Source organism: Nycticebus coucang, chromosome 4, assembly GCF_027406575.1.
Source record: "Nycticebus coucang isolate mNycCou1 chromosome 4, mNycCou1.pri, whole genome shotgun sequence".
NCBI classification, from domain to species: Eukaryota; Metazoa; Chordata; class Mammalia; order Primates; family Lorisidae; genus Nycticebus; species Nycticebus coucang.
Window position 1 is genome coordinate 83,064,318 of NC_069783.1, and position 23,738 is coordinate 83,088,055.

The 23,738-nt window shown below is 40.6% G+C and overlaps 1 protein-coding gene across 1 annotated transcript in view; it reads left to right on the plus strand.

The window, feature by feature from the left end:
- Positions 1–57: 57 nt before the first annotated feature.
- Positions 58–23,738, plus strand: part of DNAH6 (dynein axonemal heavy chain 6) — a 381,781-nt gene continuing 358,100 nt past the window's right edge. Inside the window, exon 1 of the mRNA XM_053587707.1 lies at positions 58–96. The gene's annotated coding sequence lies outside the window, so the exon portion shown is untranslated. The remainder of the gene's footprint in view (positions 97–23,738) is intronic.

A 23,738-nucleotide genomic window follows, 5' to 3' on the forward strand; every position in this document is an offset into this window, starting at 1 on the left:
GCACGGGAGCGCGCGAGAAGGCGGGAAGCCAGGAGAAGGCGGAGTCAGTGGCGCGGAGGCGACGGGGGCTTGGGAGACCCAGGGAGTGGAGAATCGGTGAGGCGAGGGGCGAAAGGCAGTTCCAGGCCTTTCCGGGTCCTAGGCCAGTTTTTACACGTTTGTTTTATTCATCAGGCATGTGGAGAGGATAACACTTAGCACCTCATACCCTTGCGAGCACCGGGACAAGTGGCCGGTGAAGGGAAGGATGTGAGGAAAGAGACCAAAAGCTCTATTACTGACGCTTAATTTCTTGGAATATGGATGTTTGGGTTAAACCAACTATCATACAGTTCTTGACTAGCACTAAGTGTATGAGAGTCTGTTCCCTGGGGTTCCGAAGGACTGAAATTGGAGGTCAAAGGTGCCTTTGCTGTTTGGACAACCCATTCGCTTCTTCTGTAGGAGCTCTAAGGAACCAGTACAGAGTCCCAGAGTCAAAATGTGAACATTCTAAAAGCCGTGCTCCTGATTATCAATGAAATTAAAATTTTAATTTATTCAGGCTCAGCGCCTGTAGCTCAGTGGTTAGGGTGCCAGCCACACCCTAACCGGTGTGGAACCGGTTAGGGTGTGGAACCCGGCCCCGGGCCAGCTAAACAACAATGACAATAACAACAAAAAAAATAGCTGGGCGTTGTGGCGGACGCCTGTAGTCCAGCTACTTGGGAGGCTGAGGCAAGAGAATCGCTTAAGTCCAAGAGTTTGAGGTTGCTGTGAGCTGTGATGCCACAGCACTCTATGGAGGGCAACAGCTTCAGACCCTGTCTTAAAAAAAAAAAAGACATTGAATTCCAAGCTAAATCCCTGCAACACTGCCGAAGTTCATGAACCCACCCGGTACTTCAGCGTGGGTCTTGATCAAAGAGTACTCAAGAAAACTTGAGTTTGGAAGGCCACCCTAAATGTATGGTTGCCTCATTTCTGTAGAACTGTAAAGGCAGGAGGCTAGCTGGAGCAACCCTTAATGGTAGGCGGGAGTGTCAGTTTTTGGTATAGCAAGATGTATGATATTCCCATGAGTGAAATAGATGCCAGGAAAGAATGCTGATCTTCCTCATAAGAGGACCATCCTCTGGGCCAAGGAACCCTAGCATAAAAGATGTTAGAAACCCACAGAGGGAGGAGTGCCAGGGAGAGTAGTAAGAGGTCAGTGAAAGCACATAACTCACATCAGGGTACTGTGCAGGAGAGTAGGAGAGGAGGTTCTGAAAAATCCATCCACAAAGAGCTAATGTGGACCATCAGAAGAGACAAATAGCACCATCTTAGAGATGGTACCATATATCATCCTAATCCTGCAGAAGCCTAGAGGAAGGGTTGAATGAAGAAAGGGTGAAAGAAAAAGAAGAAGAAAGTAGACCTTGACCCCTTCCATGCTGCAGGTTGAAGAGCCACAGATCATGGCAGAACTGCAAAGTGGGAAGGAAGAGCTATACATTAGTTATAAAGTTGAAACTTCTAATTGTTGATTTTTGAAATAGGTAAATTATTCCCATGGATCAAAATCAAAAGGTAAAATAAATGTGTATAGTGAGAAGTCTTCCCTCCACCCATCTCCCTACCATTCAGTTCTTCCAGGAGAAATCAATATTGTCCAATTTTTTATTAGCTTTCCAAAGCTATTTTGTGCACTTTGAGCTACGCTGTACTTTGTGTATGTATTCCGGCATATGCATATATCCATTCCTCCTACCCCACTCTTCTATATGCTCTCACTAATGTGGGAGTAAGCAGGGGCAATTATAGCTTATGTACAGGGCTGTTGGGGAGTCAGGAAGCTTGCAGTCAGAGTGGCTGGTCTCCATGGTAGCAGCCCCAGGGGCAGTGTCCTTTTCTGAATAAGGTAACCTAAAGTGGTCTCTGCTCCTTGCAGCCAAGAATCTTGGCAAGTATGAACTTACTAAGAAGGTTCAATCTGTTAGAGTAAACTCTCTCATTGTCATTGTTTTTAAGGAAGTCAATCAGTTATAGTGACTGATCTGTGTAAATCAGTCAGACCAGAAAGGGAGAGAGTCAACCAAGAGTCTGGTGGGTTTTCTACCTGATCAAGGAATTTTGGCTATTTATGCATAAAAGCAGTTAGAGTTCTGTATCTCACCTTGATTTTAATATGAGCCCCATTCTGCCAGGATTCCATATCCATTTCCTTTCACCAGAATTTTATTTAAATCCCTAGAGTAATGCTGGGGTGAGGTGGATGCAATGGAAGGAGCATTTGGTCTTCTGTCAGTGCAGGCTTCTCCTGATATGTACATCCTTTCATCCGGTTCTCAGCTGTTAGTCTGAGCTGCTGCTGCATCATTCCTTACTCCTACTTGTGAGCCCTCCTTTGCTGTAACTCAGTGAGCTATCTCTGGTCTCTTCCCAACCACATAGAACCTTTCAGCCTCTCTGAACTTTAGGAGACATCCCTACTTGATGAGACATACTATTTAGCTGCATCTTGCCACCAGTCTGTTCTTACAATTTGTCTCACACACATGTACAAAGTCCTGCTGCATGGAGCCCTCAAACTTGTCTAGTGATTCTTTTGACTATTCACCTCTCCTTATTCAAGTTGGGGGCGTGAGGGAGGGGCTGGAGTCACCAACACCTAAGCTCTCCTAGTTTCTCTTCTTCCCTAAACTGAAGAACGTTTTCTGTTCTTAGACATATTAACTCACATTTTTGTCCTAAATCTGAATTATTTCTGTTCTTAAGTCTTTGAGTTACACATTCCTTTCCTAGAGTAATAGACTCTGAATGCCAAACAGAAATTGGTGAGGGAAGAGGGGTAAATATTGGTAAGGAGGGGATGAAAGAACAGAAGAAAATATGGGAAGGAAAAGCACCTGTTAATATTACAAAGTATCTTGTTGCCATTATCTCCATGTGCTAAGGTTTGTGTGTATTCACTCAGGCAGTCTGATTCTGACATGTGGTAATAGAACAAAAAGAACCTTCTCTAAGTCAAATTCTTCTAATTTCTTTCTGGGGTTGGGGAGAATCTGCCTTCTAAAAGAAAAAACAGCTACTTCATCCCTGGTGATACAAGCACACTCAAAGAGACACAAAATGTACTATAGCCAAGAGAGGCTGAGGCCTCAGGCTGAAGAGTCAGCCTAAACCCTCACGCCTCACAATGGATATCACTAATCCCTTAGTAAAACATATGGAAGCCTAGGGAACTTGTATCCTTGGCCTTTTTAATGGAAGGTGGTACAGTACAAATCAGAAACTCTTAACCCCAAAGATTGCTTCTGCTTTTGCAGAACTAGGAGGAAAGATGAGTTAGAAAGGCAGGGGATTATTTTCATCTGAAGTGAAGACTCAAAGAGAGACAATATCACACAGCACAATTCTAAGAAACAGCTAGCTAGCACCACTGACTTAAGCACAGGCAGACTCTTTTCCTCCTCTGACAGGGACTGGCACTGCTGGTTTGTTTACCTTTCCTAATGATTGAGGACAAGGACTTTCTGAAATGAACCTGCAGGGCCCTCCTGAAAGCCAGTGACGATTTATTGAATTATTGATTAACTCAGCACCTCCGAAGGAGAAGTTTTATTTGAATTGAACCCTATGGGAGAGGCAAGAATTTTGACCTTTCCTCTTGAAAAAATGGATTACAAATATAATTCTTTTTCCTTGAGCACTATTGCAGATTTAGTCCCCTGGGAAGCAGACTTTGAATACCCTGTGCAAGAATGCTGTGGGCACCAAGCCTATTGAAGGAAAGGGAAGAGAGCAAGTCTGAACAGAGGGAGAGGTCAGTCACAGTCCCGACAACAGTCTTGGCCACACCCTTAGAATTGCTCTGAATGGGAATAAAATAGACCTCTGTACCTCCACATGGATCATCTCCAGATGAAAGCATCCCTGGGAAGGAGCATGATCTTGGCAAGCCAACTTCCTGCATCCAGGAAATCCCTGAAAGCATGAGGCAGACAGCTGATGACTCTTTACTAACAGCACTCCAGCAGGGCATTGAAGGGGCATCTAGGTAGTATCACTGATGTCCCTTCCAGGAGAAAGTCTGCTGAAAAAATCAAGAATCAGTCCTTAGCAGAATCATAAAAAGAAATCCTTTCCCCATTCAGTAACCTTCTCCTTCCTCTGAAGGTGGCTCATTTCTTTTTCCCAAAATAGCTGGTGCTCTCATACTGTCGATGGATCCAACCATTCCTACCACGTCTAAGAACTGTAGACTTCTGCCATATTACTCAGCAGCACTGTCATATCGACATTAGATATCCTAAGGTTTGGAATTAGTTTAATGGATAGCACCTCCAAAGTACATCTTTGTATTTTAACAGAGATTGCCAATGTCTCCACACAAATTAGGGATTCATGTTGAAAATTCTTGAAAGACACCAGAAGAGAACAAGATTTCCTGAGGTGCTGAAGAAAGGCTTAAAGAGGGAGAAGTGGGGAGGGGCCCAAAGAAGTGTCACAAGAATTGTCACTAAATGAGAAAAAAGCAGGGGCCTATGGAAAAGAAGGAAGGCAGTTCCTCAGAAGCTGGTATGGCCGGAGAAATGACTTCCAGGTGAAAGAGAAAAACCCACATTGTAGGAGTACAAAAGATGCCACGAAAATCAACTCCAAAGCTATTAGGTTAGGGAGACCCTGGCCCAGGCTTCACCACTCATCTTGTTCAGCATTTTCATGGTTTAGACTTTGAAAGTTGCCTTTTCCATTGGGCTTTATGTAATTATGAAAAAAGTGAGAGTGCTGGGCTTTGATACCACTTGACAGAAGTTGATAGGACCTGGTTGGACTTAAAAGGAAACATGCCCTTGCCCTTCCAGTGTCATTCTGGAACTTTGTCTAACCATCCCACTGAGGAGTTAGTTCATTCTCAACAAGGATGAACCTTTGCTTAACTTGGTTTCAGTCAAAACAAAACTCATATACTTCTTCACTATAAATTTTATTTTTTTTATTGTTAAATCATAGCCGTGTACATTAGTGCAATCAAGGGGTACAATGTTCTGGTTTCATATACAATTGCAGTATTTTCATCAAACTGTTCAATGTAGCCTTCATGGCATTTTCTTAGTTATCGTATGTAGACTTTTATATTTTGCCTTTAGTAAGTTTCGCCTGTACCCATTCTAAGATGCACCATAGGTGTGGCCCCACCCATTACCCTCCTTCTACCTAAACCTCCCCCCCTCCCTTCCCCTTCCTTGGCCCTTTCCTCATAGTCTTGTGCTATACTTGGGTTATAGCTTTCATGTGAAAGCTGTAATTTAGCTTCATAGTAGGGCTGAGTACATTGGACACTTTTTCTTCCATTCCTGAGATACTTTGCTAACAAGAATATGTTCCAGTTCCATCCATGTAAACATGAAAGAGGTAAAGTCTCCATCTTTCTTTAAGGCTGCATAATATTCCATGGTATACATGTACCACAATTTGCTAGTCCATTCGTGGGTCGATGGGCACTTGGGCTTCTTCCATGACTTAGCAATTATGAATTGGGCTGCAATAAACATTCTGGCAAAGATGTCTTTGTTATATTGTGATTTTTAGTCTTCTGGGTATAAACCTAGTAAAGGAATTAAAGGATCGAATAGCAGGTCTATTTTCAGGTTTCTAAGTATTCTCCAAACATCCTTCCAGAAGGAACGTATTAGTGTGCATTCCCACCAGCAGTGTAGAAGTGTGCCCTTTTCTCCACATCCACGCCAACATCTCTGGTTTGGGGATTTTGTTATGTGGGCTACTCTTACTGGGGTTAGGTGATATCTCAAAGTAGTTTTGATTTGCATTTCTCTGATGATTAAGGATGATGAGCTTTTTTTCATGTGTTTGTGGATCGTGTGTCTGTCTTCTTTAGAGAAGTTTCTCTTCAAGTCCCTTGCCCACCCTGAGATGGGATCACTTGTTCTTTTCTTGCTAATATGTTTGAATTCTCTGTGGATTCTGGTTATTAGACCTTTATCGGAGGTATAACCTGCAAATATTTTCTCCCATTCTGAGGGCTGTCTCATTGCTTTACTATGTTCTTGGCTGTGCAGAAGCTTTTTAGTTTGATCAGGTCCCAGTAGTGTATTTTTGATACTACTTCAATTGCCTGGGGAGTCCTCCTCATAAAATATTCACCCAGGCCGATTCCTTCAAGAGTTTTCCCTGCACTTTTTCCAAGTATTTTTATGGTTTCATGTCTTAAGTTTAAATCTTTTATCCAGTGAGAATGTATCTTAGTTAATGGTGAAAGATGTGGGTCCAGTTTCAGTCTTTTATAGATCACCAGCCAGTTCACCCAGCACCATTTGTTAAATAGGGAATCTTTTCCCCACTGAATGTTTTTAATTGGCTTGTCAAAGATCAAATAATGGTAAGTAGCCGGTCTCATCTCTTGGTTCTCTATTCTGTTCCAGCCGGTTTCATCTCTTGGTTCTCTATTCTGTTTTTGTGCCAGTACCATGTTGTTTTGATCACTATCAATAGTACAGTCTCATGTCTGGCAATGTGATTCCTCCTGCTTTGTTTTTATTGCTGAGTAATGTTTTGGCTATTCGAGGTTTTTTCTGATTCCATATAAAACAAAGTATTATTTTTTCAAGATCTTTAAAATATGACAATGGAGCTTTAATAGGAATTGCATTAAAGTTATATATTGCTTTGGGTAGTATAGACATTTTAACAATGTTGATTCTTCCCAGCCATGAGCATGGTATGTTTTTCCATTTGTTAACATCTTCAGCTATTTCTTTTCTTAAAGTTTCATAGTTCTCTTTGTAGAGATCTTTCACGTCCTTTGTTAGGTATACTTCCAAATATTTCATCTTCTTTGGCACTACTGTGAAAGGAATAGAATCCTTGACTGTTTTTTTGGCTTGGTTATTGTTGGTATATATAAAAGCTACAGATTTATGGGTGTTGATTTTGTAGTCTGAGACATTACTGTATTCCTTGATCACTTCTAAAAGTTTTGTAGTAGAATCCCTAGTGTTTTCCAGATATATGATCATATCATCTGCGAAGAGTGAAAGTTTGATCTCTTCTGACCCTATGTGGATACCCTTGATTGCCTTTTCTTTCCTAATTGCAATGGCTAATACTTCCATTATAATGTTAAAGAGCAATGGAGACAATGGGCAACCTTGCCTGGTTCCTGATCTAAGTGGAAATGATTTCAGTTTAACTCCATTCAATACGATATTGGCTGTGGGTTTGCTGTAGATGGCCTCTATTAGTTTAAGAAATGTCCCTTCTATACTAATTTTCTTAAGTGTTCTGATCATGAAGGGATGCTGGATATTATCAAAAGCTTTTTCTGCATCAATTGAAAGAATCATATGGTTCTTATTTTTAGTTTGTTTATGTGCTGAATTACATTTATAGATTTACGTATTTTGAACCAGCCATGAGACCCTGGGATAAATCCCACTTGGTCATGGTTTATAATTTTTTTGATGTGTTGTTGGATTCTGTTTGTTAGGATCTTATTGAGTATTTTTTGCATCAATATTCATTAGTGATATTGGTCTATAATTTTCTTTTCTTGTTGGGTCTTTCCCTGGTTTGGGGATCAAGGTGATGTTTGCTTCGTAGAATGTGTTGGGTAATATTCCGTCTTTTTCTATATTTTGGAAGAGGTTTAGTAATATAGGTACTAGTTCTTCTTTAAAGGTTTGGTAGAATTCTGACGTAAAGCTGTCTGGTCCTGGGCTTTTCTTGTTGGGGAGATTTTGTATAGTTGATGCTATTTCAGAACTTAATATAGGCCTGTTCAACATTCCCACTTCATTCTGGCTAAGTCTTGGTAAGTGGCGTACTTCCAGGTATTGGTTGATTTCTTTCAGATTTTCATATTTCTGAGAGTAGAATTTCTTGTAGTATTCATTAAGGATTTTTTTGAATCTCTGAGGGATCTGTTGTTATTTCATCATTACCATTTCTGATTGATGAAATTAGAGATTTTACTCTTTTTTTCCTGGTTAGGTTGGCCAAAGGTTTATCTATTTTATTGATCTTTTCAAAAAACCAACTTTTGGATTTATTGATCTTTTGTATAATCCTTTTGTTTTGAATTTCATTTAATTCTGCTCTAATTTTGGTTATTTCTTTTCTTCTGCTGGGTTTGGGGTTTGAGTGTTCTTCCTTCTCCAGTTGCTTGAGATGTCCGATTAAGTTATTAACTTCCTCTCTTTCTGTTCTCTTGAGGAAGGCTTGCAGTGCTATAAATTTCCCTCTTAGGACTGCCTTTGCAGTATCCCAGAGGTTCTGATAATTCGTGTCTTCATTGTTGTTTTGTTCCAGAAATTTATCGATTTCCTTCTTAATCTCATCTATAACCCATATATCTTTCAGCTTAAGGCTGTTTAGCTTCCATGTTTTTGTATGGGTATGCAGGTTCCTGTTGTTATTGAGTTCAACTTTTATTCCATGATGGTCTGAGAAGATGCAAGGAATAATTTCTATTTTTTTAAATTTGCTGAGGTTAGATTTGTGGCCTAGGATGTGGTCGATTTTGGAGTGTGTTCCGTGGGCTGGTGAGAAGAATGTGTATTTAGTTTTTTTGGGATGAAATGTTCTGTAGATGTCTGTTAAGTCCAGATGTTGAATAGTTAAGTTTAAATCTAAAATTTCTTTGCTTAGCTTCTTTTTGGAGGATCTAATCAGCACTGCTAAAGGGGTGTTAAAATCTCCAACTACTATGGAACTGGAGGAAATCAAGTTGCTCATGTCTGTTAGAGTTTCTCTTATAAATTGAGGTGCGTTCTGATTCGGTGCATAAATATTAATAATTGAAGTCTCATCATATTAAGTATTATTTTTAACAAATATGAAGTGTCCATCCTTCTCCTTCCTTATTTTGGTTGGTTTAAAGCCTATTGCATCTGCGAATAGGATTGCAATGCCTGCTTTTTTCTGCTGTTTCCATTTGCCTGGAGTATAGATGACCATTCCTTCACCTTGAGTCTATATTTGTCTTTTAATGTAAGATGCAATTCTTGTATGCAGCAGATATCTGGCTTGAGTTTTTATATCCAGTCAGCCAACCTGTGCCTCTTTAGAGGACAACCTAAACCATTCACATTAATTGAGCATATTGATAAGCCTTTTGAGAGTCTGGTGGACATTTTTAATCCTTTTGCATCTGTGGAAGTTGGAATTTGATCAAAATTTTCTGGGTGGGTTTACTTTTGTGATGGAGGATTATACTGGTCTTTATGGAGGATAGGTCTGATAATATCCTGGAGAGCTGGTTTAGTTATGGCAAATTTCTTCAACATGTGAATGTCATTGAAGTATTCAATTTCTCCATCATAAATGAAACTCAGTTTAGCTGGGTACAGGATCCTGGATTGAAACTTATTTTGTTTTAGGAGATTAAAAGTCGATGACCATCCTCTTCTAGCTTGAAAGGTTTCAGAAGAGAGATCTGCAGTTATTCTAATATTCTTCCCCTTGTAGGTGATGGTTTTCTTTTATCTGGCTGCTTTCAGAATTTTGTCCTTCATATTAACTTTAATTAAATTGATTATGATGTGTCTAGGGGATGTCTTATTTGGGTTGAGTCGTGCTGGAGTTCTGAAACTGTCTGCTATCTGAATTCAGAATGTCTTGGCATGTCTGGAATATTCTCCTTCATAATCTCACGGAGAAGAGACTGTATGCCTTGTGAAGCCACTTCATCACTTTCGAGGATCCCTATAAGATGAATATTCATTTTCTTCGAATTATCCCAGAGCTCTCAGAGGGAGTGATCTGTTTTTGCCCACCATTTCTCTTACTCTTTGAGAGTTTGGGAGCATTCAAAAGTTTTATCTTTAATGTCGGAACTCCTTTCTTCTGCTTGCTCCATTCTGTTACTGAGGGATTCTACTGTGTTTCTCAGATCTTTGAGGGCTGCAACTTCTTGTCTCAATGTGTCAAAATCTTTGGTCATTTGGTCTTTGAATTCATTGAATTCTTGAGATATCTTTTGGGTTACCGCTTGGCATTCTAATTTGATCTTATTTGCTATCCAGATTCCGAATTTGATTTCTGACATCTCAGCTATTTGTTTGTGCATGGGATCTTGTGCTGTGTCTGCCGCATTGATCCTTGGGAGAATTGTTCTACTCTGATTATTCATATTGCCAGAGTTTTTCTGTTGATTTCACCTCATGATTGTTTTTCACCATTGCCTCTGGCCATCCTCAGAGTTGGGGAGGTGTCTCTCCAAGATTAGACCCCAGCAGGTTCACCCTATTCTTGTTGGATCTTTGTAGGGAGTGACCCTGTGTAGTTCCTCTGGGGCTGCCCCAGCCAGGGAGTTCTGGTTGTGGAAGCAGCTCTGGAGTATGACACACCCAGATCAGCAACAGGGCGGGAGGTGGTGCGCACGATTCTGGGAGTGCCTGGTGCCCAGTGACTTTGGCACAGAGAGCCCAAGGCTCCAGCAGTCTCTGGCCAGGAGAAGAGCTCTGCGCAGAGGCATAAAGGGCTCCGGAGGGCACACAGCTACCAGAGTCCCTGGCCAGACAAGCGGGCCAGTGTGGAGGCAGGGAGGGTACAGGAGGGAGGACACAGGGTTGTGTGGCTCCCGCAGTTCCTGGTCAGGGCATGCGGAGGCCTGGCGGGCGTGGGTCGCATGTCAGGGTGGCGGCACAGTTCTTATGGAGGTCCAGGTGGTGCCAAGCCCAGGAGTTTGAGGTTGCTATGAGCTGTGACGCCATGGCGCTCTACCCAGGGCAACAGCCTGAGGCTCCAGTGTGCCAAAACTAGTCTCACTCTGCCCCTGAGGGTTAAGGCTGCAAGGCAGCTCAGTCACCGCCTTTAGGCTGCTCAGTCACTAGGTTACTAGCTCCTGCCCGATCCTTGCTCTGGGACCCTGAGGGCGGAACTTGCCAGGGCAGTTCTCTCACAATGGCTCCCTGCAGCCCACAGCTGAACACTACTAGCTCCATCCAGCTCAGCGGCTCAGTCTGGGGCCCCAGACAATGCCCAAAGTTCTCCGCACTCCTGCTCAAGCTCTCCCCAAGGCAGTTCAACTGAGTGCCAAGTCCACAAACACCAAAACAGTTCACAGGTAAGGCCCCTCCAGTTTGCAGTCTCACTGCTGCTTGCACTTATGGCTGCCGGAGGGATTAGGTCGATCGAACTCATGCAACCACTTGCCAGTTTTCCACCATTTTTGTCCTCCTCTTAGGGTCCAGAAGTCCCTTGCTGACTCCCTGTTTCCTCAAAAGGATGCTTATAGGCAGATCCCACCAGCCAGAGATGCCTGGAGTCTTATTTCCCCAGACTTACCATGCCCTGTTGCAGGGAACCTGTTACTTGGTCACCATCTTAGATTCTCCTCTTCATTATAAATTTTAAAAATAATTTATGCTTTAGGATTTTTTTCTTTTCAGCATCTTCCAACTTTTCTCCAAGGTTAACGCATTACTTTTATAACAAGAAAGAATAATCGTTTCATTTTTTAAAGAAAAGGAAGAGCTGAACTTATAACTCAGACTCTGTAAAGCTCTGTTAACAGAGATTTTGTCTGACAGAAATGCAAATTATTTCTGTCTAGTAGAAAAGAAAACACAAAGATTATGGTTTTGTTGTCCTGTAGGATATGTCCCAATTTTACATCTCACCTGGAATTCTGTGTGCCTCAGTTTCCTCACTTTTAAGGACAATGAGAGTACCTATCTCATAGGATTGTTGGTGGATTAAATGAGGTAATCCTTGTAAAGCACTTAGAGATTAAACCCTAGTAAGTAATAGTCAATACTCAGCATGTGTTGACCATTATTTTCATAGGCTCCCTTAACTGAAAAATATAGGGCAATCCTTCAGTTTCAGACATAGCTGGATCCAGTTACTTAAATAAGCCGTGAGGGCTTATCTCACTCCAAGCTTACATCCTTCACATCTGCAACCAAATCTTTCACTAAGAATGCCTGTGTCACAATTCCTCCAGCAATAGAGGAGACAATTGAACTGATTGGAAAGATTTGAGTGTCCTTGTAGGTAAAGTGCCAGCAGGGTGGCAATAGTGGGGATCATACATTCCAGGCAGAGGCAAAGGTACAGAAGTATCTTCATACCCTAAAATCTGTGTCCTGCCCCCACCACTTCCGGGCCCAAAGCCCTATACTAACCCATATGTCCCTGATTATTCTCACTCCATGATCTTAGGCTAAGACCTTCAAATGCTTAATGACAACAAAATGGTATCTTTCCTTTTAAAAACAATTCCCTATGAACTCATCCTGAAGTGAGGCAAGATGAAATGGCAGGTGGAAAAGAAACAAGATCTAGCTTGAAAACAGATGAACATAGCCTCTGCATGTCCACCCAATGCTGGTGAAAGTGACACAGCTCACCAAAATGTTGAAAAGAATATGAGGGGAAGCAAAGACAGTCCTGAGCTCATCTGTCCAGCACTGCAGCAGTGCCACCTTGGGAAAATCACCTAACCTCTTTTAATGAAGCTCAAAGAGAAACTCGCCTGCTCTACCATGTGCTGCAAACAGAAGGAGGTTGGACATTCAGGTCTACCTCCTCTAACCATCTGTATCTCTTGATTCTTTTGACAGTCATAAGGACTCAAGAAGTGACCTCTCTGTCACTCTGACAGAAAGAGTTAGAGGTGGGAGCAGTTTAGCTATGGAAGCCCATGCTGTCAGGCAGCATTGCTGGGCACCCCTTGCCTCCTGCCCAGCACTGTTACGGGGAACATGTAGCACTAGTTCAAGGCTGGTCCAGGGATCTGTGCCTTTGTAAATCCACCCCCTCCCTCATTTTTGGTGACCTACTATTTTCTCACCAGACAATTGGGGCCCCTCCTCTATAGCTGCCTCTAAGAGAAGTCATGTCCTGTGGTGCTAGTTTGACCCACTCTGCTCATCTAAGGGAAGCTATTTTCAAAGACTCCCCAGTGATTTTCTACCTCTACGTCTGCCGCTGCTATAACATAGGTGGCAACTTCTTTTGCTAAAGAAAAGGGAACCTCTTCTTGACACACAAACACTCAGCTTCACAGATTTAGTCTCTGGGGGATACCCCTTTTGCATGGCTTCCACTATATACGAAATGTGGATCACAATAACTGCTTCCCAGTGTTATAAGGAATAGAAAGAATAATTTATACAGAAAGTACATTGAACACTTTCTGGCCCATGGAAGATCCTTGGTAATGTCAGTTAAGCTTCCCTCCAATCCGATTAGCTTATTTTTGCGATGACATTGGAGCAGTTATTTAAGTAATGCCTCTGTGTGAAATAGATTGCCAAAAGTTTTAGATCATTGTTAAAGTGAAATAAAATGAGACAGTTACTTAATATACAAAGCTATTGGATAGCATTACCTCATTCTAAAAAGATAGACTGAGAGAGAGAATGCAGCCTGCTTCCAAATCTACAGGAACCTGAGAGTGCTTTGTCTTCTTGCAGCCTTAAGCCAGCCTAGGGGATAAGTCCAACCCAATTTTTGTCTCACTCCTGACAGGCAGCAATGTCACAGCTCTATTTTCCTCCAATAAATACTGATGAGGCAGCTCTTCAGGGCAGATATGGATATAACTTACCAGGGGCTGGCAGATATGGCTAAGAATGGTACTCTTTTAAGTTTTGTGGTCATTTTGTTCTGATTGTTAGAGGGAATCTTAGTGCTCAGAGAGCACAGATTCAGTGCAGAAGACATGGGAGACCTTCCATACCTCCCAGGCTTCCTTCCCTGCCATCAGTATTCAGCCCTACCAGATGAGGCACTTAAAACCCTGGTCTACTTGTCTGGTATCAGACAAGTGGAATGTAAACACAGAGCAGTGTGGGCACCATGTTTTACTTAACTTCAGGTTTTTCTTGCATTCCATTTTCTTCCTGAAAACTAGCCCAAGTGGGAAAACAAAACCTCTTGTCATTTAAAAAAAAAAAAAAAAAACACAGCAGAGAGAATCGCATGTCCTAGAACATACACAGGGTGGCCATAAAGTTCATGTATGCATTACACATGAACTTTATGGCCACCCTGTATTTAGAAGGAAGCAGGTCAAGAAATGTTTTACATCTTTCTTAACACCATGCCTGGCTCTGAATCAGAGCAACAGTTGGACCCAAGAGGACACAGCAACTTTGGCCCAGTGATACTTCTTCAGAATCTAAGAAATCAGAATACCCCAGGCAAGACTTCTCAGGAATTTGTATTTTCAAAAATAAATCCACCCGATCCTCACGCCGCTGCTGGCATTTGTTAACTTTCCTTTTGACCAGTAAGTCTCAGGATTTTATACTCAATTCCTTGATATTCCTTCTTTTTGCTGGTTATACATGTGCCAGTGTGTTGAGGATAACAATGTCACAAAGAGCATCAACCTACCTACCAAGTGCGAAACAACTAATGTAGAAATATAGAGTACAATATCTGTAGAGAGATACAGAGTGCAACACAGAGTGGAGATGGATCTTAGAAATTTGCTCACTGGTATTGGATTGGTCTCTTCCTCTCCCTCCCTCCCTTTCTCCTGACTCCCCCACTTCCCCAGGATATACAGCCCCCCAGCATAACCGTAAGGAATGAGAAAGAGGACATCAGAAGTTTGGGGTTATAAGAGAATCCTTTTTTCTTTGGAAATAATTATAGATTTACAGGAAGCACAGTGAGTGTTGGAGAATGCCTACAATGGTGGTGAAAGTTCCTGGCTTCCCTTTTTGCCTTCTCTGATAGGCAGGGAGGGGGAAAGTGACTCATTACTACCTGATGGGAGTGGAAGTCCAGCATCCCCTTAGTCCCCACTAACAACTTTCAGGAAATGCTTTATTATATCTCAGTAGGATGAATGTCCCTGATTCCCCAAAGGACACTATGTTGGCTGCAGGTGTGGAAGTACACCTGATATAGCTGAGCAAGGATGGATATCTAGGCTACCCACTTGGCCTCTGTTGACAGGAAGAAGAATAGGACCATGTTTTTGTCCATGGGGTATTTGGCTAGGGTAGAACGGTTATTTTGTCTTGCTAGGCTGCACCTTTCCTGATCTTTCAGCTGGAGGGAGTGTGTTTTTCTACTATTAGCATCTCTGGGGTGCTGACATATCCAGAACCCTGTCTAGGATGTATGAAGCAAGAGAAAACTCCAGGAAAGTCATATTGTCATTTGGGTCTCTAAATCCCTAGTCAGCCTGCCATCTTCTCCCTGCATTTCAGAGTTTCCCTATATTTGTTTTAGGTATAATGCACAGGAATTTTAGCTATACTTAGTTAGAGAAATAGGGAGAAGCATGTCTACTCCACCGTGGTCTAGAACCAAAACCTGAAAGCAAAATTTTGTGCTCCAAAAGTTGGCATTTGAGCTCAGATCTAAGACTTAAAAATCCCAACCAATACCTTCCATCTTGTGAGAGTTGATCCTAGTAAAATAAATATATATTGTTCTTGGGGAAATAATAACACCCAGTCTAGAAGCTAAGAATTTTACGAACACAGACTTGAAATATTTTAGGGGAACCTGACAAGGGGTATTATAAGAGTGTTCTAATAAGCCGAGTTTGCTAGGAAAGCACTTTCTTTCCAGCAGCTGATGTTTTGTTGTGCCTTTTTCTTCCTACACAGCAATTGAATTAACTACTTATTGTGTGATTGTTTCAGCAAACATTTATAAACACCTGATTTGGGGCATCTTTAAGTCTGAATGGTAATTGGGGAATCCATAAATGAATAAATATGTTTCCTCCATTTGAGTAGTTCATGGTTTCTGTTAACCATGAAACTATAATCTCATAATGATCATAGTAGCAGAGGTAGTATTGATGAAAGGAGTATGTAAGTCCTGAAATATCTGTAGGATTTTGATAGGTGGAGTGGAGAGAATAATGTATTTTAGGAAGGAAAGAAAAGTAAGAGGTGTTATCATAAAGAGTAATTCCCAGATGAAGTAAAGGGAAAGTAAAGATGGAAGAAATAATCCTTGAAAACCAAGCAGACCAAGGAACTTTGATTTATAGTAGCTATGACAGCTTATCAGCTCAATCTTGCTATTACTTCCATTGTTTTTCCATATATCTGATCTGAATAAGAATTAAAGGGCTGGGCGTGGTAGTTCACATTTGTAATCCCAGCACCTCAGTATACTCAGGCAGAAAAAATCACTTGAACTCAGAATTCAAGATCAGCCTGGGCAACATAGTGAGGCCCTGTATCTTAAAATACACACACACAAAAAAAAAACTAGCCAGGTTTGGTGGCACACAACTATAATCCCAGGGACTCAAGAGGCAGAGGAATGAGGAACACTTGAGCCCAGGGATTCAAGGCAGCTGTGAGCTATGGTTTGGCCCCCCCACACTCCAACCTAGATGACAGAGCAAGATCCTGTCTCTAAAAAAGTAAAAAAAAAAAAAAAAAAAAGTTAAAAGGTCTTAAAAAATAAAATAAAATAAGGTATTGAAGACATTCAGTCTACTCCCAAATGTAGAAGTGTGCCATGGGACATTGTGATAGACCAGAATCCCCTCTGCGTTGGCTATAGAGAAGAAATAGACTAGAAGCCCCTCTGCTTTGGCTATAGAGAACAAAAATGCCTCCTCTAGTCCCTTTCAGAACTGGCTCCCTAGTGAATCAGCCTCTGCACTCAGTCAAGATAGCATTTTCCCAGTAAGCCCTTAATTGCCTCAGTTTTATTGGCTGTTAGCAGTTAAACCCAATGATTTGGGCTTACATGTGAGATTGATGGCTGTACCATAGGAGCTTATCCCTACCAAGCAGTTCAAACTGCTGACTTGATCCCTCTGCTTTCTGATCCTAAAATAAATGAAAATTCAACTCAAAAGAATTATACAGCTTCTATAAAGGTGAACAAATATCTCATCTTGCTCTATACAGGAGAATTTTCAGGTGTTCTCAAAACGGAATGTAATAATGTATGCTTCTACTTTATACACTTTCTGTGTGGTGTTGGGAAAAGTACTGTAAGCTATTTTATACCACCTCATGGCATTGGGTCCCTCCTCGATAAAACTGAGACAAGGCTAAGGTACAAAAAGCAGTTAAATAACTTTTTAAGTGTAGCAGAGTAGGATTGGCTTCTCTCTAACTTCCTTTATTTGTCCCCATTCTAATCTCTAATGGAAAGGAGGATTTTAAAATAAGAATACAATGAATTTGTGCTATGATAGTGATCAGTATTATCCGGTGGCAGGTGTATGTAGGTGCCCTACTTTTAAGAATTAGCTCATTTGTCTATTCATCATTGTCCTTTCACTGGTCTCAAACCCAGGGCAGAGGTGGAGCAGAATTCAGGTAGAACTCTGGGAAGGACTGAGGGGTAGAAAGTGAAGAAGACGAAGGAAAGGAAGGAGACTGGTAGCCTTCCAGTGTCCACTAAGGCCTGACTCTGTTGAAATGAAGAAGACCTGACAGGAACAGTAAAGTGATTCTCACAATCCTCTGGACTCAGGCGTTTCCATGATATCATGCAGTAACCTAGGGCAAGTAGACGGCACCTGCCAAGGCAGAACTGCCCATGGCTGTGCTACATGCTGCTCAAGCACACAGAAGGACAACTTACCTCTGCCCAAGAGGGATTTTCACTTTTTTATTTAATATTAGAGCTTTCTACCTTTTCACATGCTTCCTAAAGCCCAACTATGTGCTCAGCTCCATCCATTCATGGCTGTAGTGGATTTTACCTGCCTGCTAGGCTGTGATATCTTCCATCCCCTCCACAATTACACAGCCCCCATCACTCATCCATGCTTATTTGTTGGGCTTGAAAGTATTAGTGGGCACAAAGAATGCTGGCCTTATCCCCAGCCCCTGACCTGCTGATTTGACTTACATTCCTTCACAAACAAAATTGAAACAAAAACTTTAAATTATTTGAGGTGTCCCTATGTCCAAAAATCTTCTATCACTGTAGGATAAATGTTTGAGATACTAAGTCTTTAAAAAGAGGTTAAAACTGTGATTTTATAGAATGGCATCAATTTTGTGAGATCAGGTGAAAAATAAGTTGTGGGCCCTTATCCTGGAAGGCTTCTGTAGCTTCAGCTCAAACTCTTTTTCTACCACATTTCTCATTATAGACATTAGTTTATCCCACACTCTACCTTTAATGCCTCAACCTTTCTCAAACATATCTTACAATTCTGTACCTTTACTTTAAATATAAAATATAAGGACCCCAATACTTTGAGAAGCCACCCACAAAATGTAAATAAGGTTAAGACTCTGCTTTAAAAAGTGCAAAAATAAATTGGAAGTTATCAGTTTCTTAAGATTGCCCCTCCTCCACCTTTACTCAACTCTCAACCTGCAGACTGCCTCTCTGTCTGTGACTTCTTCAACCTGGAGCTCTCTAGTATTTATTATAACTTGCTATTACCTGGATACATTCGGAGAAAGATGAGAGGCCAAAAGCTCTTTGTGATTGCCCAAGGTCTCAGTCTCCCTTTCCACTTTGAGCCAGAAAAAGCCAGGAAAGGGTTTCCAAAGGCAGGTGCCTAGAGTGTGATAAGTAGCTGAATTATCTTTTCTGCTGGTTAATAGCTAACTGGCTTGCCTCCTTTATTGGGTTATCTTCAAGATCTGCATAGCTGTTTGCCTTTCCCCTGGCAAGAAAGGAAGTGTTTTCTTTCATCCCAAATACAATAAAAGAACAAAACATCAAGTGGACAAGAAACAAAGATGCCAGAGGAAAACTGATCTATAATACGAAACTATCTGCAGGGTTTCCTGGACTCAGTGGCTTAGGACTTTAGAGCTAATCAATCATTTGTTCCCTTAATAAATATTTATTTAGCATAGCCTATGTGTTTGGACCAGTGCTCAGTGGTGTGATAGAATGGTCAGCAAAGGAAGCTTTCTGATACCTGAAGCAGCAAAGACTTAGCTGCTGACAACAAAGGAGGTCATAGGTCTGACAACATATGCTTTAGCTTCACACAAGTTTTTATTCTTTTTTCTTACTTATTCACTATAGACAGAAGTGGTAAATATGGTCTGGGAGTCAGGAGACTCAGGATTTTTATCCTGTCATTAACTACTTAAGACTTTTAAAGGTACAATTTCTCTATGCAGTACATTTCTCATCTGCTAAATGGTAACATGTGTTTCTGCCTGACTATGGCCCAGAACTATTTTAAGGATCAAATGTGAATTGAAATTCTACTGAACAATAGATGATACTATGTAAATGTAGGATATTTTCATGTTATCCTAATGCCTCAAATCCTCAAATCCAGACACCATAGTTTTAAATGTCACAGCCCAGACTAAAATATGAACCCCATGAACAGTTGGAGAAAACCCAACTTAACCACAGACATCTTGAGCAAGTGTATTATAATTCCATGCCACAGAGTCACATGGAGTCTGGTTGATGTTGAATCCCTCCCTGGATGACAAAAAGTAATTCCTTCAGAGCCATTGATCCTTGTTATTTCTGATCTATGGATGGAGGAGACAGAACCCAAATTTATTTCCTGTGTTAAAACCATAGACAATATAGGAAAAGATTTGTTGACCAATCCTGAGTACTTGTAGACACTTAACAAATGATGCTGCCTGTGAATGAGGGATCCAAATCCTGCCACTGATGCAACCTTGCTCAAACTTCATAATGTTTGGGCTCACTGGTGGAAGAAGCCAGAGAGCAAGGGAAGGTCCCCTTTCCTAGGTCAGCAAAAGAGCTGAGGTCAGCATGTCAAGTCTGTTATTGAATTGCTGACTGTACTCTTTAGACCTGGTACCAACCCCCTGTCTATGAGGAAAACTGCAAAGAGAGGAAAGTACGTCTCTGGAGACACACAGCCTACTCAAGGATGTCATGATATTTGTGTTGTCCAAAGCTGTCTTTTTTAAAAGGTCTTGTCTCTTGTCAAGTCATACACTCTAAGGATCCCAATACACTTTTATACTCAATTTGGGGACTATAAATTGGGTAGTCTGTTCTTAGGCATAAAAAACAAACTTTTCCTAAGAAAATAATTCATCTATGCTTAGAAAAATGTGCAGAGAAAAGTAAGCACTGGTCTAAATGTCCAAAGACAGGAATACCAGGCAGAAATTACGTGTTCTTCAATTGCTGGATTTGGGAGGCATTATTCTTTCTTTCTTGAGAAAGATACAGGATTCAGGGTAATATAGACAAAAAATATTATTCTTTATATATGGTATACTTTAAAAGATTATATATATATTCATATTCTTTTTTTCTCTTAAAGAAGCTCCACATAATTGTCTCTACCTTGCATCTTCTTACTCTTAAATGTGGTAAGAGAATATGGTCTATGGGCTTGCCAGAACTTCACCCTGAATTGGTCAGATCCACAGTTTATTCCCTGACCCCATATTTGTTTCATTTATTGCAGTGTTATTAAACTCAAGCATGCACCAGAATCACCTAGAAGATTTGTAAAAATGCATTAGTAATCCTCATTCCCAGAGTTTCTGATCGGTAGGTCTCAAATAGGGCTGCAACATTTGCATTTTTAGCAAGCTCCCAGATAATGCTGATACTGCTGTTTAGGGAACACACTTTGAGAACCACTGATTTAGAGCCTCACTATCAACAGGTGCTTGAAATAATACCTCTGTTGATGTTGCTGAATCTTGTTTGCTCAGGCCCCAGTGAAGACCAATACACTTATCATACACCATGAATCCAAGAACAAAAGATTTCTTCAGTTTCTCACATTTTTACATACCATGAAAATTCTTGGTCTGAAATTGCAGCAGAAATGTTTGCATCTGCCACATTTTTTTTTTTTTCTGAAGAAGTAGGATATGCTGTTAGTGTTCTATTTGCATGTTATTCCCCAACTTCTTTCAGAAAGTCTTGGTTAATGGTTCTTTCTTTCTTTTTTTCTTTTTTTTTTGCGGTTTTTGGCCAGGGCCAGGTTTGAACCCACCACCTCCAGTATATGGGGCCAGCCTCCTACTCCTTTAAGCCACAGTGCTGCCCACTGTTTCTTCTTTCCCTTTATTTTTTTCTTCCTTCCTCTCTCCCTTCCTTCTCTCTTTCTTTCTTTTCTTTCAGTATAATTTACATTCAGTAAAAATTACCCTTTTAATGTATAACTCTTTGCATTTTTAAATATGTACATAGTCATGTAACTACCACCACAATCAAGACATAGAACAGTTCAAATAACCCCCTTGCTTCCTGAAGTTAAGCCCTCCTTCCATCTCCAGCCCCTTGTAGTCACTGATCTATTTTCTGTCCCTTTAGTTTTGCCTTTTCTGGAATGTTATATCAGTGGCATCTTAAGTATATAATTTTGAGTTGGATTTCCTTCATTTAGCGTAATGAATTTGAGATTCGTCCAGGTTCTTGCATGGATCAGTAGCTTGTTCCTTTATATTGCTCAGGTCTATGGTCCATTGTATAAATGTAACACAGTTTGTTCATCCATTCATCCATCATCAAATCTTTAGGTTGCTTTCAGTATTTGAAGACTAAAAGTAAAGTAGCTATAAACATCCATATACAGATCTTTGGGTAAACATAGGTTTTTATTTTACCTAGCTAAATCTCTAGGAGATTTATGCTTAGGTCTTATGGAGAGTGTATTTTTAACGTTATAAGGAACTGCCAAAATGTTTTCCAAAATGTCCATTTTGTATTTTCACCAGCAATGTGTGAGAGTTCCAATTTCAGTTGTGTTTCCAACATTTTAGCCTCCTTACTTTGGTTCCTGTGGTACCATACTGGTATTTTCCCATAAAGCTTATTTTTCCCTATTTTTCTTTGTCATTAGAATCCTAACTTAGGGGAGGAGCAGAAGTTATTTATTTGTTTTTTGTGTTTTTTCTGGATTGTGTTTTCTTTCTTTTGGTGGGGAAAGGGTGCAGAGATAGGGCTGGTATGGGGTCAAGTGCCCAGCCTGAGGTATTGGATCATGATTGTTCCAAACCACTTATTACAATTTTGTTCCCTACCTTTTCAGACTCCCTTTCAGCTAGGTCAGGCATATCCTTTAACCTTATTCCATTCTTCCTGTCTTGAAAGTGACATAATAGTTTAGACTGAAGAAAAAGAGAACATTCTCTCTCCTAGACTTACTTTATAAAATTCAAAGGAAAGATTCTGATCATTACAACTTGAATCATGTGATAAGCCCTCAAGTTGTTTTCTTCTATTTGAATGCTTTGGCTGTCCTTGAATTGCCTAACAGTCCTTTGTTGTCTACTTGTTTTTGAAGGGAGAATCTGAAAACCCAAGTAGAGTTTGTTCACTGTAAGCTTCACATAAAGTTGATCAGGCTGAGCCACTTGGCCATTAGAAGTTCTGCAGCCCACACACTCAGGTCTTTCCCAGATTCTTCAGAGAAGATTCTCCAAGTCTCCTGCCCAAAAGGTTAGAGATCTGCCAGTGTTTTGAGGCAAGGGTGACCAACTCTTCCTGTTTTGCTCAGGACTATCATGCTTTAAAACTGACAGTCTCCATCCTAGGAATGTCTTCAGGCTCAGAAGAATTGAGTGTTTGAACACCCTATGCCACCATTCTGGGAGCTGAACCAGGGGAAAAGGGTTGGGTGATCTCACTATCTTGCATGCACACATTCAGGTAATCCCACTGTTTTCAATATGATACAATTGCAACTGCACGTTGTACCCCTTGGTCTAGAGATCTTTTCTTTTACCCACTCTGAATATATTTCCAGTCTTCTGCTGAGATGGAAGAGAATGACACAGATCTGAAGAGCTGACCACTTCTTGAACAGACTGTCAACCAACCTCCTCATTTAAGCCCTAGTATCTAGAAATCTCCATTGTCACCAATTCCAGACTTTCCGAGGATTCCATAGTGTATATCAGGTTAATTATTCTCTTTTCTGAATACTGCTTAGAATTCGCCTTTCTTGGTGTCTATTAAATCACTTACTACTCTACTTTTGCTTTCCAGAATTCAAGTTGATATAACTATTGTTTCTTCCCCAATTATTCTAATTTCTCTGTTTATATCTCCTTTAAAAATCCTTTCAGTAGGATTTTAAGAGGAAATAAGAGTAGTTTGTCATATTTAAAATGTCATATTTGCCCTATTGTCTACAGGAATGATCTTTTCAAATACTTTTTATCCAAATATCTCAGTGCCTTGGGGAATGCAATTCTCAAACCTTTCTGGTCTTTCCCAGTGTGAGTCGTTCTCTTCTTTCTACTTGAAAGCACAATTTCTAGAGTATGTCTGATATTCGCTTGCTGAGTTCCATATGTCTAAAGGTAATACAAAATAATGATACAGAGTACAAAATTATCTTAACATAGTGACTGCTTTCTACAATTAGCATGTATTCTATAAGGTTTTTTCTATATCCTAAATATCTATTTACTAAAGCAGGAGTTGGAAAACCTTTTCTAGTGGACCAGATAGTAAATACTTTTGACTTTGTAGGTCACACAGTCTCTGTTGCAACTCCTCACTCAGTTCTATTGTTGAAGTGCAAAAATAGCCTTAAGAAATATATAAGCAAATGTGCATGACTAAGATCTAATAAAATGTTATTTACAAAAACCAGGAAGAGGTCTGGATTTGGCCTATAGTAGAGAGTTTGCTAACACCTGCTTTATGCTATATATAAGAAATATTCTATAATTCCTGAAATATAATTATCAGGAATTCTCATTCATATACACTTTGGTTCAACGTTTTAGAGAGAAACTTTGCAGTAATTGTTAATTCTTATAATGTCTGGGACATTAAACCACATAATGCCCCCAGTCCCTTCCAGCATTGCCCTAATTCATAATCCCTACCTCCTTTGGCAGTGCACTCATATGACC